Below are 13,772 nucleotides of genomic sequence, written 5' to 3'. Positions count from 1 at the left end.
CGCAGGCCCCGGTCCCGGCCCCGCGCACGCGCCGGGGAGCGGGGACTGTAAGGAAGCGCGCGCCCGTGCTCGCCGCCTCATGCCTGCTCCCCTGCAGCCTCTCCGCAGACCCTGGCTGGGGTTCGAGGACAGGAAAGTCTGGTGGGCTTCGTGCGTTAACCTTGAGGGGGTGAGACGCCACTGGGATATTTCCACCGCAACACAAGGCAGGATCTCTGCGGAACCCCACCTGGCCCTAGGCCATGCTTGGGGAAGCAGCCCGTGGCCTGCTGTACAGAAGCTCCTCCGTCAAAGCCTTTAGCTAAAACAATCTGACCTGCTTCTCTGTCTCGCATCCCTGGACTAGCAGCGCTCCAACACTCTGCTTAAGAGCAGGCATCACGTCTTACCCTTTGGGGGCTCCCCCGTATCGCTCCGTGCATGGCCCAAAATAGGGCCATTAGTCAATTACCTGCTTGCAGGTCTTGCTGTAAAAAGCCTAGTCAAGGCTATACCCAAGTGGAATAATTACACCCAAGTATGGCAGTGTAGGGAGAAGGCAATGGCAACCCACTTTCACTTTTCACTTTCATGCATTGGAGAAGGAAATGGCATCCCACTCCAGTGTTCCTGCCTGGAGAATTCCAGGGACGAGAGAGCCTGTCGGGCTGCCGTCTATGGGGTCGCACAGAGTCGGACACGACTGAAGCGACTTAGCAGCAGCAGCAGAGGCATGGCAGTGTAGATGCAGAAGAGGATGTACCAGTATTTGTCCCAGAAGTTTATTTCCCCTGCTACGTTGCTCCCTTCTCACCCCCTTCTCTCCTGGCCCCCTTCTTCATGCCCCCTAAGAACCAGAAAGTGGTGATGAATGCTGGCATCCTGATTCAAAGAATAGGTGTTATTTGACAGTCCCTTAATGAAGGGACTGAATAAGTCCATGTTTTCCCGTGACTGAAGCCTGTAACCCTAAGCCAGTAGAGTTACACCGTAACAACTCCCTCTGAGGCCTTTTTGATCTCATACACCAACTGCTACACTGTATTTCCACGTTGACCAAACACAGTCCTGGCAAGAGCTACCCCGGCTCTAGAACATCTTTTCCTGTTAGAATAATTGGCTCCAGACATTAGAAAAGATGCTTAAGTCCCCCTTACAATATCCTCCCACCAAGTAGCCATAGTTGAGCACCTCCAGTAAGCACGAGTGCCCCTCCTTTGAAAGTGGGTATTTTATCTTTGATTAGCCTTGTTGAAAAGTTCTTCCTACCTTGAGAGCTAAAATGCTGTATCCTGCATCTCCTCCTTAATGGGTTCCATTTCTCCCCTTTAGACTTCAGATCATGCGCAACTCCAAGGAATCCAGGACAAGCATGCTCAGTGCTCCTAAGCTGCTCCATATATGACTCTGTTAATATCCACTCACCAGCATTTTAAGGGCCTCTTTATGGTGCATCCCAGCTTGTCTAGAACTCTCTTAATTGTGACACCCAGGAATGAATGGGATGTCCTGTTGAGTGCAGACAGGAGAGACTGCCTGCCACCTCTTTCTTGGTCTTGTGCTTCTATTAGCATAGCTCAAAATATGAAAGTACTCATTTGCAACAGTCACATCACATTGTCGAATCAGGTTGAGCATACTGTCAACTAAAATCCATAGTGCTTATGCAATATGTAAACACCATGACCATCCCACAGTCCCTGGTCAGCTGCCAGTCTCTTTGTCCCCGCAGGTCCAGCACCTCATAAACTCTCAGGAGAACGAAGTAACACAGATGCTTCCTCCTCCCTTTGAGGTTTCCTGCCCCTTCTCCCTGCTCTCACCACACCCAGTTCTTGTCTGACCCCACCCACCTGTTTAACTGGTTGAAAGAAGGAAGGCAATCTGCCTTTGGCTGACTTTAAGGAACTGTAAGTAAATAAGACTTTATTGGAGGGGGGGGGGGCCTCCAAAATCACTGCAGATGGTGACTACAGCCATGAAATTAAAAGACTCCTTGGAAGAAAAGCTATGATCAACCTAAACAGCATATTAAAAAGCAGAGACATTACTTTGCCAACAAAGGTCCGTCTAGTCAAGGCTATGGTTTTTTCAGTGGTCATGTATGGATGTGAGAGTTGGACTATGAAGAAAGCTGAGCGCCGAAGAATGGATGCTTTTGAACTGTGGTATTGGAAGACTCTTGAGAGTCCCTTGGACTGCAAGGAGATCCAACCAGTCCATCCTAAAGAAGATCAGTACTGAATATTCATTCGAAGGACTGATGTTGAAGCTGAAACGCCAATACTTTGGCCACCTGAGGCAAAGAACTGGCTCATTTGAAAAGACCCTGATGCTGGGAAAGATTGAAGGCAGGAGGAGAAGGGGAAGACAGAGGATAAGATGGTTGGATGGCATCACCGACTCAATGGACATGAGTTTGAGTAAACTCTGGGAGTTGGTGATGGACAGGGAGGCCTGGTGTGCTGCAGTCCGTGGGATCTCAAAGAGTCAGACACGACTGAGTGACTGAACTGAACTGAACTGAAATAAGCCCAATTGTCAATGAGCCACAGAAACTCATAAAGTTCTCTATGTAACAAAAGTTGCTATACTTTCCACCTATACAGTTCACTTTTATTGCTGATTTAAATTATCCCTCTGAGAACACACTTTGTGGGTGACAGGGTGTGGCTGGCTGGGTTGTTCCTCACTATAATTAAAGTCTGTGTTACAACCAGCCAGGCAACTGGCTTTTTCTGCCTTACCCAAACATTGTCTAGTTCATTGGCAAATTCCAAGGATACGAAGCCATTAGAGAAAGAATCTCCCACTCACCTGGTTGCCTTTACTCAAAAAACTGAAGTTACTCCCTAGCCCATGATCAAGGATGCAAGCACTCATTGGAGTCATGCTTCTTGGAACACCCCATGGGCTATACAATTCTCAAACCAAGAGTTGGACTGGGCACTGATATGGAGCCAGAATTTGGAATGTGAACCACCAAAGGGGTGGGAAAGCACATGGGGAAATGGTCCAGCCGCAGCTGCTGAGATTCAATTATATCTGAAGGCACAACAAGGTTCTTGGACAATATAGCAATAATCTGCAAGTCCCAAAAGTTGACTAGAATCAGTAGTCAGCATCAATGTGGAGACAGGGGCATTACTGACTCATTATGCTCATTATGAGCACAGTTTGATTCCTATCTTTTGGATCTTAGTTGTTTTCACTTTACCAATGAAGACTCAGACTCCAGGAGGCTGTGGAACTCACTCACTGTATCCTCGGACAGAAATAGGATTCAAATCCAAGTCTGTGTAACATGAAGGCCTGTGATGATTCACTGTGTTGTATTATCTACACAGGTGTCCTTTGGGGGCATTCAGGACACAGGAATGCTGCATGAGTAGCAGGGATCTTTGAGAAATTCGGGTAGACAAACAGAACATTAGCATCTGGAAGGTCTGTTCAGTGCCTAACAGGACTGCAGTCCATGAGAAAAGAGTGGGGGGAAAAAAATCAAAAGAACACAATGTTACTTCCTGTACATGGGCTCAGGGTTGGATATGATTCACAGTGGAGGAAGACAGGGGCTCATTTCCAGAATGCAAGTGAACAAGAGACATCTAGCTATTAGAACTGGCATGCCAGATTGGAGCCCAACTAGCAGAGGTAGTTCTCATGTGGCACTAGTGGTAAAGAACCCACCTGCCAATGCAGGAGACGTAAGAGACATAGGTTTGATCCCTGGGTCAGGAAGATCCCCTGAAGAAGGGAATGACCCACTCCAGTATTCTTGCCTGGAGAATTCAATGGACAGAGGAGCCTAGTGGGCTGCTATCCATGGGACTGCAAAAGAGTCAGACACGACTGAGCAATTAACACACACACACACACACACATTTAACAAAGAGGTAGTTAAACATAGAATATCAGAACAGCATATAAAATCAACAGAATCAACTATTAGAAGTTATAGGCCAGGGTAACAAACAAGGTTGCCAAATACAAGATCAGTTTCTAAAAATCAGACGTTTCTACTTCAGCAGTAAGCACCCAGGAAATATACTAGACCATAAGAGACCATTCACAATATCAATAAAACTAAAGCATAATATTGAGAATTAACCTAGCAACTTACAAGATCTTTATGGAGAAAATTTTTAAGTTCTATTTAAGGACATAAAAGAAGATTGAATAAATGAAGACATACTAGGGATAGGACGACTTTACAGTGTAAAAAATGTCCATTTAATCTTTAAATTCAATGTTATACCAACCAATATTCCAACAGGAACTCAAATTTTAAGAAACTTCAATAAAGTTCAATAAAGAAAACTTTAATAAAGAAAAATCAAATGTTAAATAAATCAAATCAATTTTGAAATTTGAGAGAAATCCTACCCTGGCAGATAGTATGTCATTACTACATAGGGATGAAAATAGCATGCTACTTGTACAGGAACAAACTGAATAGCCACACAAAATAGAACACTCAGAAGCAGACCCTGGCACCTCAATATATGTAAATATGGGACTGCAAATTAACGAGAAAAGTTGCAAATTATTTAGAAGGTGGTTTGGGGAAAATGAGCTTAATTTAAGAAGGAAAAAATAGAGTTGAATGCCCCATGTCTACCATATTCAGAGTGAACTCCAGATTAATTAAAGATCTACATTTGAAAAGTAGGTAGAAAGTAGGAGAGATGTGGAAGAAAATCTTTATGTATGTGGGGTAGGGATTTACTTCATAAAACAAGATTGCAAAAGCACAAACCTTCAAACTAAAGACTAGGAGATTTGGCTGTATCCCCGTGGTTTTTCTTCAGTGAAGAATGCCATGGAAAAAGTTAACAGCTGACAAATTGGAAGAAAACAGATATTCAAAAGCAGCAAGGGATTCATATCTAAAATATGTAAGTAACTTTTGCAAATCAATAAAAAGATATCAAAGAACCCAACATAATAATAAAAAAGGGGGGGGTAGGAATAGGCGAAGTCACAGAAGGAGAAGCTAGAATGGCAAACATTCATAGAAGAGACGCTCAAACTCACTAGTAATGAGAGAATGGAAAGACAGATGGTGTGATATTGCTGATAGCCACTGGTTTGCTGGTATATATAGGAGTTGAAGGAGAGTCCTAATTTGTAGTGTTTGCTAATTTCCAAGGTACAAATACTCTCACCCGTGATGATTTCAAGCTTCCAAGCTTCCAGTGTGAAGCCACTGAAAAGTAATTGGGAAGAAGTGTGCTCCATCAGTTCTCATGGGTCAACTCCAACATGTCACTGCTTTACCCATCAGCCTGGCAAAATTCAAAAAGATACTCTCCAGCGCTCGCAAAGATATGGGGAAATGGGAAGCTTCAAGCACTGTTGATGGGAATTTAAACTGCTAAATACATTCTGTAGAACAATCTGGTAATATTTAGTGAAAAATTATCAGCATTCTTTATGACTCAGCAGCCACCTTTGTAGATACACCTCAGAGAAACCCTTACAAGGGTCCTGTAGGAATCTTGTTCATGTGGTTTCCATGAAGCAAATTTCTCATTTACTAGGTAATCTTATCCAGTCCATGGCTCTAAATACCGTCTCTATTTTCATGATTCCAAAACGTCTGCCTCCAGCCCTGAATTTCAGACATGTATTCAACTGCCTACTCGGCTTCTAATCTAGAATATGCTTTAGATTAATAGACATCTGTTCATTAATAGGCATCTCAAATATAACATGTTCAAAATAGAACCCTTCCCTATAACCTTCCCATGTCAGTAAATAGCAACTCTCCTCTGCTATAGGCTCATAAAATCATCCTTCCTTCTTTCATATTTTTGGATTCTACAAAGTAAAGTCCCCCTTATCATTCTTTAAAAATAAGTTCATAACATAATTTATTAATGAAGAAATTCATCAACACCACTGAAATCCTTACAAATCGATAGCCACCAGAGATCCCAGGAACTTCCTACTGATGCTTCGTTTGGGCTTGCCTTTCCCTGATCTACCTCTTTTTCTTTCTCAGGACTTCAACTGGGGACTGCCTGCTGAAGATCTCATAAGCCTTATTAATCTGTGGATCTCATTCCTGGTTGCACTTTCAAATCACCTGGATATCTTTCACAAAATACATAAACACTAAAGACCCTCAGATATTCTAGTTCAACTGATCTCGTTTAGATTCAGGCTATTCTATAAGTGTTTTCTCTCTTTTGTTAGCCTGCTTTCCAAGAAGACAATATCAAATGAATTCTTCAAAACCACCTTGTTCCCGTGTGGGACACCGCTTCTGGGGCCCTCCAGTTGGTGCCACTCACAAACATCACGTGACACAACCACTTTTAAATTTTCTTTAGAGTCAAGCATAAAAGAAGAAGGAACAAAAGGAATTTGTCATAGCATCAGGGTCAAAACTGCTACAGTTGTACAAGAGCTAAGTTATTCATACTGGTCACCCAAATTTTTGGAATTTCCTGGTAGCTCAGATGGTAAAGAATCTGCCTACAACGCAGGAAATGTGAGTTCAGTCCCTAGGTTAGGACGATACCCTGGAGAAGGGAATAGCAACCCACTCCAGTATTCTTGCCTGGAGAATTCCATGGACAGAGGAGCCTGGCAGGCTACAGTCCATGGGGTTGCAGAGAGTTGGACACAACTGAGCAACTAACACACACACTCAAATTTTTTTCCTTGGACAGAGGAGCCTGGCAGGCTACAGTCCATGGGGTTGCAGAGAGTTGGACACGACTGAGCAACTAACACACACACTCAAATTTTTGGCCACCAAGACACCTCTAGAAACATCTCTAGCACACCAAGACACCTCCAGAAACATCTCTAGCACACAAAAGCAGCATCAGGCCAGTTTCAACTAGGAAGTTAGTTCCAATACGCACCCCACCCCCCCACCAAACATACACATTGAAACTGACTCTAATCAAGTTTATAGATATATCTATCATTCTATAGAAAATGTGAGGCATAAAGGAAAATCACAAACTTTGAAAGGATTCATTCAGCCAAATCCAAACTGTGGGAACTTCTCCAGGTTGAATAACCACTTCCAAAAAATAGCTAAGAGGAATTGGTATAAATTAAAAGAGACATAAGAGCCATCTCTACAACCTAAAATATCACACCCTGTCTGGATCTGGATTCAAACAAAGAAATATAAAAAAACTCTGGAGACAAGGGAAATTTAGTTCAAATTAGATATTAAATGATATCAAGTAATTTTGCTAATTTTGTTAGGTATAATATTAACATGATTTTGTCTTTATTTAAAAAATTCTTATCTGATAGAGATTCATACTAAAGTATATTTAAGATAAAATATTTAATATCTGGGATTTGCTTTAAAATGCTTCATTTTAAAATAAAAAAGTGTATGGTGGCAGGGATAGATGAGAAGAGAATGAAAACGCATTGATAATTATTACAGCCAAATAATAGGAAAATTATTCTTTCTCCTTCTATGTAAGTTTGCAATTTTTTTCCCAATAAAAAGTTTTAAAAGAAGCTTGAGGAGGGCAGAAGTTTTTGTCTATTTCTGTTACTGCTGTAGCTTCAGTACCTACAACAGTATCTGGCACATAGTAAAAATTTAATAAAATATTTGTTGATTGAATGGGCCTGGCTCTTTAAGATTTCTCAGTAAAGATAGATCATTGTATGCAAGGAATTTAGAAATCTCAGAAGTTGCCTTTGTATCACATGCATGCACATACTCTGAGAGGGGAGGCATTCATACATCAGCAAAGCTACATGAAGTTGTCTTTCCAGCGGCCATTTACAAAACCAATACAGTTTCACCCTTGTTCACTGTAAATCATCAGCTGCTTTAACAACATCTTGATTAGGGGTTGAGAATGTCAGACCCACTGGAGCTTCCTGAGTGTGGGTAGAAAGCAGCTTGCACCTTGTCAACAATGGATTGAATGACTCACCTAACAAAGAAAGCCACTGACAGGCCAATTAGCTGGTACTGAGTCATGGGGAAGTCTCCTTTGTGACAGAAACAGCACTGATAATAAAATCGGTTCTAACATTCCATATCTAACTGTATTTACAACAGCAGGGAACAGTTCAAGTAAAAATGAATGTGAACTGCTTTTTCAGATTCACACAGGGTTCAACCCAAGAGGAATAAGTTATAGTCTATCTTTTCAAAGCCCGTCAAAATTTTTCATGCAGAATCTTTATCATTATCAAGATAATCACAACCATAATGCACTACTGAATGACAGTTATAAAGGCAACCAAACTGCATATTGATTCATTAAACCACCAGAAAAGTACACTGAGTGCCTCCTACCTTAAGGGCAGCTGGGGTGTAAGATTCACTTGTTTCCTAGTAAAGGAGGGAGAGTGAGCAACCTGGGTTGGAAGCCCAGAATCATCAACCCTTACCTCTGAAACCCCAGCAAATCACTTAACTTCTCTGAGCCTTAATCTTCTCCTTTGTCAAATGACATAAAGAGGGCTTGCCTCCCTGTGATGCCTTGGGCACAAGATCAGATCAGATCAGTCACTCAGTCGTGTCCGACTCTTTGTGACGCCATGAATCGCAGCACGCCAGGCCTCCCTGTCCATCACCACCTCCCGGAGTTCACTCAGACTCACGACCATTGAGTCAGTGATGCCGTCCAGCCATCTCATCCTCTGTCGTCCCCTTCTCCTCCTGCCCCCAATCCCTCTCAGCATCAGAGTCTTTTCCAGTGAGTCAACTCTTCACATGAGGTGGCCAAAGTACTGGAGTTTCAGCTTTAGCATCATTCCTTCCAAAGAAATCCCAGGGCTGATCTCCTTCAGAATGGACTGGTTGGATCTCCTTGCAGTCCAAGGGACTCTCAAGAGTCTTCTCCAACACCACAGTTCAAAAGCATCAATTCTTCGGCACTCAGCCTTCTTCACAGTCCAACTCTCAACAAATAGCTGGTTGAACACCACAGTGTGTGGCTGGAGTGTGTGTGTGTGGCTATAAGACATGAGCAGGTGAAAAGAACATCAACCACCTGCCAAAGAAACAGTGTCAGTAACTAGGGATTTCCCAAGAGGAAGAGCATACTGCAGGATGAGATGATCTGGAAAAGCTTCAAGGAGGGTATTTATTTATTTTGAAGCTATATATTTTTTTTTAATCTATATTTATTTATTTTGAAGTTATATATATATTTATCCTTGAAGCTGTACATATATTTTTAAAATTTTTGTTGGAGTACAGTTAATTTACAATGTTGTATTAGTTTCAGGTGTTCAGCAAAGTGAATCAGTTATGTGTATACACATATCCACTCTTTTTAAGATTCTTTTACCATATAGATCACTATGGAGTATTGAGTAGAATTCCCTGGGCTGTGCAGTAGGTCCTTATTAGTTATCTATGTTATATATAGCAGTGTTATATGTCAATCCCAATCTCCTGATTTATCTCTCTTCCCACCTTACCTCCTGGTAACCATAAGTCTGTTTTCTACATCAGTGACTCTATTTCGGTATTTTGTAGATAAGTTCATTTGTACCCTTTTAAAATTTCTTTTTCCTTTTTGACCACACTTCATGGCATGAACTTCCCCAACCAGGGATTAAACCCATGCCCCTTATAGTGGAAGTGTAGAATCTTAACCGCTGGACCACCATTAAAGTCCTGTAGCCTTTTTTTTTAGATTCCACATATAAGTGGTATCATATGATATTTGTCTTTCTCTGCCTGACTTACTTTACAAGGAAGAGATATATTTTGAAGTAAGTTGAGAGAACAATGAGATCCAGCAATATAAATGAGGAACTAGCATTTACCGAGTGCTTAGTATATGCTGTGCATTGTTCTAGGCACTGACATGAATTATTGTATCCCTGAAGGAGAAATATTTTAGTTTCACTTTCTAGTTGGAGAAATCAGGGCATAGAGTAGTTAGATAACTTTCCCAAGATCGTGTAGTTAGTAGCAGAACCAGCATTTGAACCCAGAGAGTCTAGTGCAAGAGAGTAAATATCTAATGATACTTCACAAGAGAAAGACTTGGAGGCAGAAAAACTAAATTCTCGTTTGTTTGGAAGACAGTAAAGAGTCTAGGTGGAGAAGAGTCTATGGTGCCTACTGGTTGGAGATGAGCTAGAAAGGCAAGGTGGTTGTTTTTGAATGTCACACTAACAGACTGAGAGCCTATCCTGTTGGGATGAGGAAAAGACACCTGAGTTTCTGATGAGGGAAAGATGAAAGAATCTGTCAGCGCTCTTCAAAATGGAAACTGCACCTAAGCTTTATGCCCCATATCTGGTATACTCTCTTAATACAAAGCCTGAAACAAAAGTGCATTTTAAAACTCAAGCATTTTGAAGTGAAATTTAGCACCTAAAAATAGCTACCTTGAGAGTCTTAGCCTTTATCAGTTCAATTTCAAACTTTTTTTAAATAGCAAATGATTTTTATAAATTATTTCTTTACACACAGCTTAGTTTTTATATTTAACACATGCTCAATAATGACCTGCATTCAAAATGAGGTTGAGACAAGTTTCACAGATGCCCCTAGGGGATGGAAACCTACTATTTCTGCCTTTTCCATCATACCTCATAACCACTTTGCAGTATAACAAGAAGACCTGCATATCATCATTTTAACCACTTGGTTATTACATAATAATGTAATAATATATTAATCTTTTGGATATGTGCCTATTGCACAAAAGCACTATCTCAGCAAAAAAAATAAACCACCAGCCACTCGGCTTCCCTGGATGCTGTCCATCCGGCAAGGTGCTGATGTGCTTGCTCCCACCATATGGCATTTCACTCCTCTTGGCGCCTTGGTTTCTGTTTCTCCAGCCTCACCCATGTCCTAACTCAGAATCCAAATAAGGAAGTCTCTCCAAGTTCAGCTTGTCATGTGAGGCACCACACAGCTAATAAGGAGCTGCATTTTCACCAGTTTAGAGGCACTGTTGCTATTGATAGTAACAGAAGACTAGCATCTTTGCAAGCAAGGATGGACCTGCGTGCCTCTGTTGCAAAGGCTACTGGCCATGCACAAATCTCAGTGGCATCTGAGACTGAGCATCTCCAAGCACACTGCTCCAGTCTTCAGCTCCCGCCATCCAAAGAGGCCCAAGAAAAGAGATATGACAAGTGAGGGGAGCTCCTGGTTCTCCTTTGACAAGCACGTGCTAAATAATTCTAAGTATCATAAATGCCATTAGATACTACCCCGAATTAGGGACATTATAGCCTAACTTAGGCAAAAAATTAAAATTCACAAAAAAGGGGGGGGAAGGAGGATAGGATTCTAGGCTTTGAAGTTAGATATAGGGTTTCCCTGGAACCAAGAGGGCTCCCGGGATATGGCACTTTCTGTTTTAAAGCCAGAACAGTACCAGCGATACCAGAACAAGTTGGTCACTCCACAGACAAATGAAAGTTGAAGTTTAATTAGTTTTGGGATCTTGAACAAACAAAATAACCTCTCAAAGACTCAGCTTCCTCATTTGTAAAATGGATATCAGAGTAGTACCTACTATATCACATATTTCTTCTAAGAATTCAATAAGCTATTGTATAAAAAGAACTAAGCACAATGTCTAGTATTTAATAATTGACCAACAAGTATTAATTCTGTATATACAATCAATAATACAAGATAGCTTGTAATGAAAGGCTGAATTAGTTGTTTGTAGAACTAAAAAAAAAAAAATGAGATCTGAGATAACTGGATTGGGGAATTTCCTGGCGATTCAGTGGTTGAGATGTCATGCTTTCACTGCCAAGGGCCTGGGTTCAATCCCTGGTCAGGGAACTAGGATCCCATAGGTCACACAGAACAGCCCCACAAAAAAGATAATTGGATCAGGTAACAAGAAGTTTCCATAGTGGGAGTGAGCAGATAAAAATAGGTTGCCCAATTCAATTTGAAATTCAGATTAACAAGGAATTTTTCAGTGTAAATATGTACTATACTTTTAAAAAATTGTTTGTTATTTATCTGAAATTCAAATTTAACTGGATATCTGGATATTTTATTTGCTTGAAATGGCAACCCTAGATAGAGGAAGTAGAATTCAAATGTTCTTTAGAGGAAGAAGGAAGGGGAAATGCCAGATAGAGGGATACACATGAGCAGCAGTGGACTGAAGACAGGAGCAATGCATGGGTCTTGTAAGTTTTTGGAGAAAACACCTTGGATCCAAGTTAAAGAGCCTAGATTTGATGCAGAATATATGGGAGAGTTAGAGGTAAGGTGCTGGAGTCTGGGGATAAGGTGAGAATCAAGATGAAGAGATGCTTCAGAGAAAGAATGAATAAGACTTTATGAAGGAAAAGAATGGATTCAATATTTTGAACCTGAGTCACTATGAGAGGGACTATGCAGCCAAGGAGATGAAGTATGTGGCCACCTTTATAGACTGGTAGGTAGTCTGAACTCACCTGGTGGTAACAGGAATAGAGGAGTGGGAAGAGTTGGATGCAGAGAGACATTATGAAGGAAGACAACGTCTGTGGAGAAATTATTGACTAAAATTCTGAATGTGAATGTGTACTTTCACTGTGAAAAAAAATTTTTTAATCCCTGCAGGGTCATTATTGGTGACCTGAATAAGCGGCCTCTTGAGGTCATGTATGGAAGTGATAGCTGGACTGTGAAGAAAGCTGAGCGCCAAAGAATTGATACTTTTGAACTGTGGTGTTGGAGAAGACTCTTGAGAGTCCCTTGGACTGCAAGGAGATCCAACCAGTCCATTCTGAAGGAGATCAGCCCTGGGATTTCATTGGAAGGAATGATGCTTAAAGCTGAAACTCCAGTACTTTGGCCACCTCATGCGAAGAGTTGACTCATTGGAAAAGACTCCGATGCTGGGATGGATTGGGGGCAGGAGGAGAAGGGGACGACAGAGGATGAGATGGCTGGATGGCATCACCGACTCGATGGATGTGAGTCTGGGTGAACTCCGGGAGTTGGTGATGGACAGGGAGACCTGGCGTGCTGCGATTCAGACACGACTGAGCAACTGAACTGAACTGAGGTAAGTTAACTCAGACCAAAGAAGAAAAAAAAAACAACTGTATTTAATGTCCTATCTGCTCTTCTCTTAGTAGTAAGAAGAGATTAAAGCTATGGGTTTCATGCTTTTCCCTCCTGGCTTTCCCCAGTCTTCAGAGACCCCCACAGAGGTCTCTGCCTGCCAGAAATGACAGAGACCTTCAAAGAGACTGAGTTCAATGCAGCCAGACAGTGGGGCCTAGGGAACTCAGGGCAACTTCCCAGGAGGCCTTGTGTCACTATTTTTGACCTCTCAAGCAAGTTACTTTCTTCCTGATGTGTGTACATGAAATTCTACTCTTGTACCAAATGAAAAAGCTGCAGACCCTTTTGGTAGCTTTTCCCCAGACAGTGTTTCTCTTTAGAAACATTCTGTGGAATGAGCCTGTAATTCTGACTCAGGAAAGCAAAGGGTTCAAAATACCTGCCCTGAGGTATATGTGAAAATCAAATCCCAATGATCCTAAAAGAACCCCTAAAACCCACAAATTCTGGCAAGACTTTGGAATATCTGGAAATCTCATTCATTTCTGGTGGGACTGAAAAATGGTACAACCACTTTGAAACACAGTTTGGTAGCTTCTTACGAAGCTAAGTATAGTGTTACCAAATGATACAGCCATCTCACTCCAAGGTACACACTTAAGTGATTTGAAAACATACATCCATACAGAACATGCACATAAATGTTTATAGCAGCTTTATTTATAAAAAATTGGAAACAACTGAGACATCCTTCAATAAGTGAATGGATAAACAAATTGTGGTACAATGGAAT

General features: G+C 41.5%; 1 protein-coding gene across 3 annotated transcripts in view; it reads right to left on the bottom strand.

Annotated features, from left to right (window-relative positions):
* The window catches only part of CLIP4 (CAP-GLY domain containing linker protein family, member 4), an 86,423-nt gene that overhangs the window by 63,793 nt on the left and 8,858 nt on the right, over positions 1 to 13,772 (bottom strand). Inside the window, exon 1 of one of the 3 annotated variants that reach the window (XM_010840674.1) lies at positions 1,405 to 1,516. The exons of 1 other annotated variant lie outside the window; for it this stretch is intronic. The gene's annotated coding sequence lies outside the window, so the exon portion shown is untranslated. Of the gene's footprint in view, positions 1 to 1,248; positions 1,373 to 1,404; positions 1,517 to 13,772 lie in introns of those variants that run through there. One more of the 3 variants, XM_010840675.1, reaches the window with a different exon arrangement.

Source organism: Bison bison, unplaced genomic scaffold, assembly GCF_000754665.1.
Source record: "Bison bison bison isolate TAMUID 2011002044 unplaced genomic scaffold, Bison_UMD1.0 scf7180017864145, whole genome shotgun sequence".
NCBI lineage: Eukaryota > Metazoa > Chordata > Mammalia > Artiodactyla > Bovidae > Bison > Bison bison.
Note: the sequence above shows the minus strand (reverse complement) of the source record. Positions and strands in the feature narration are given on the sequence as shown.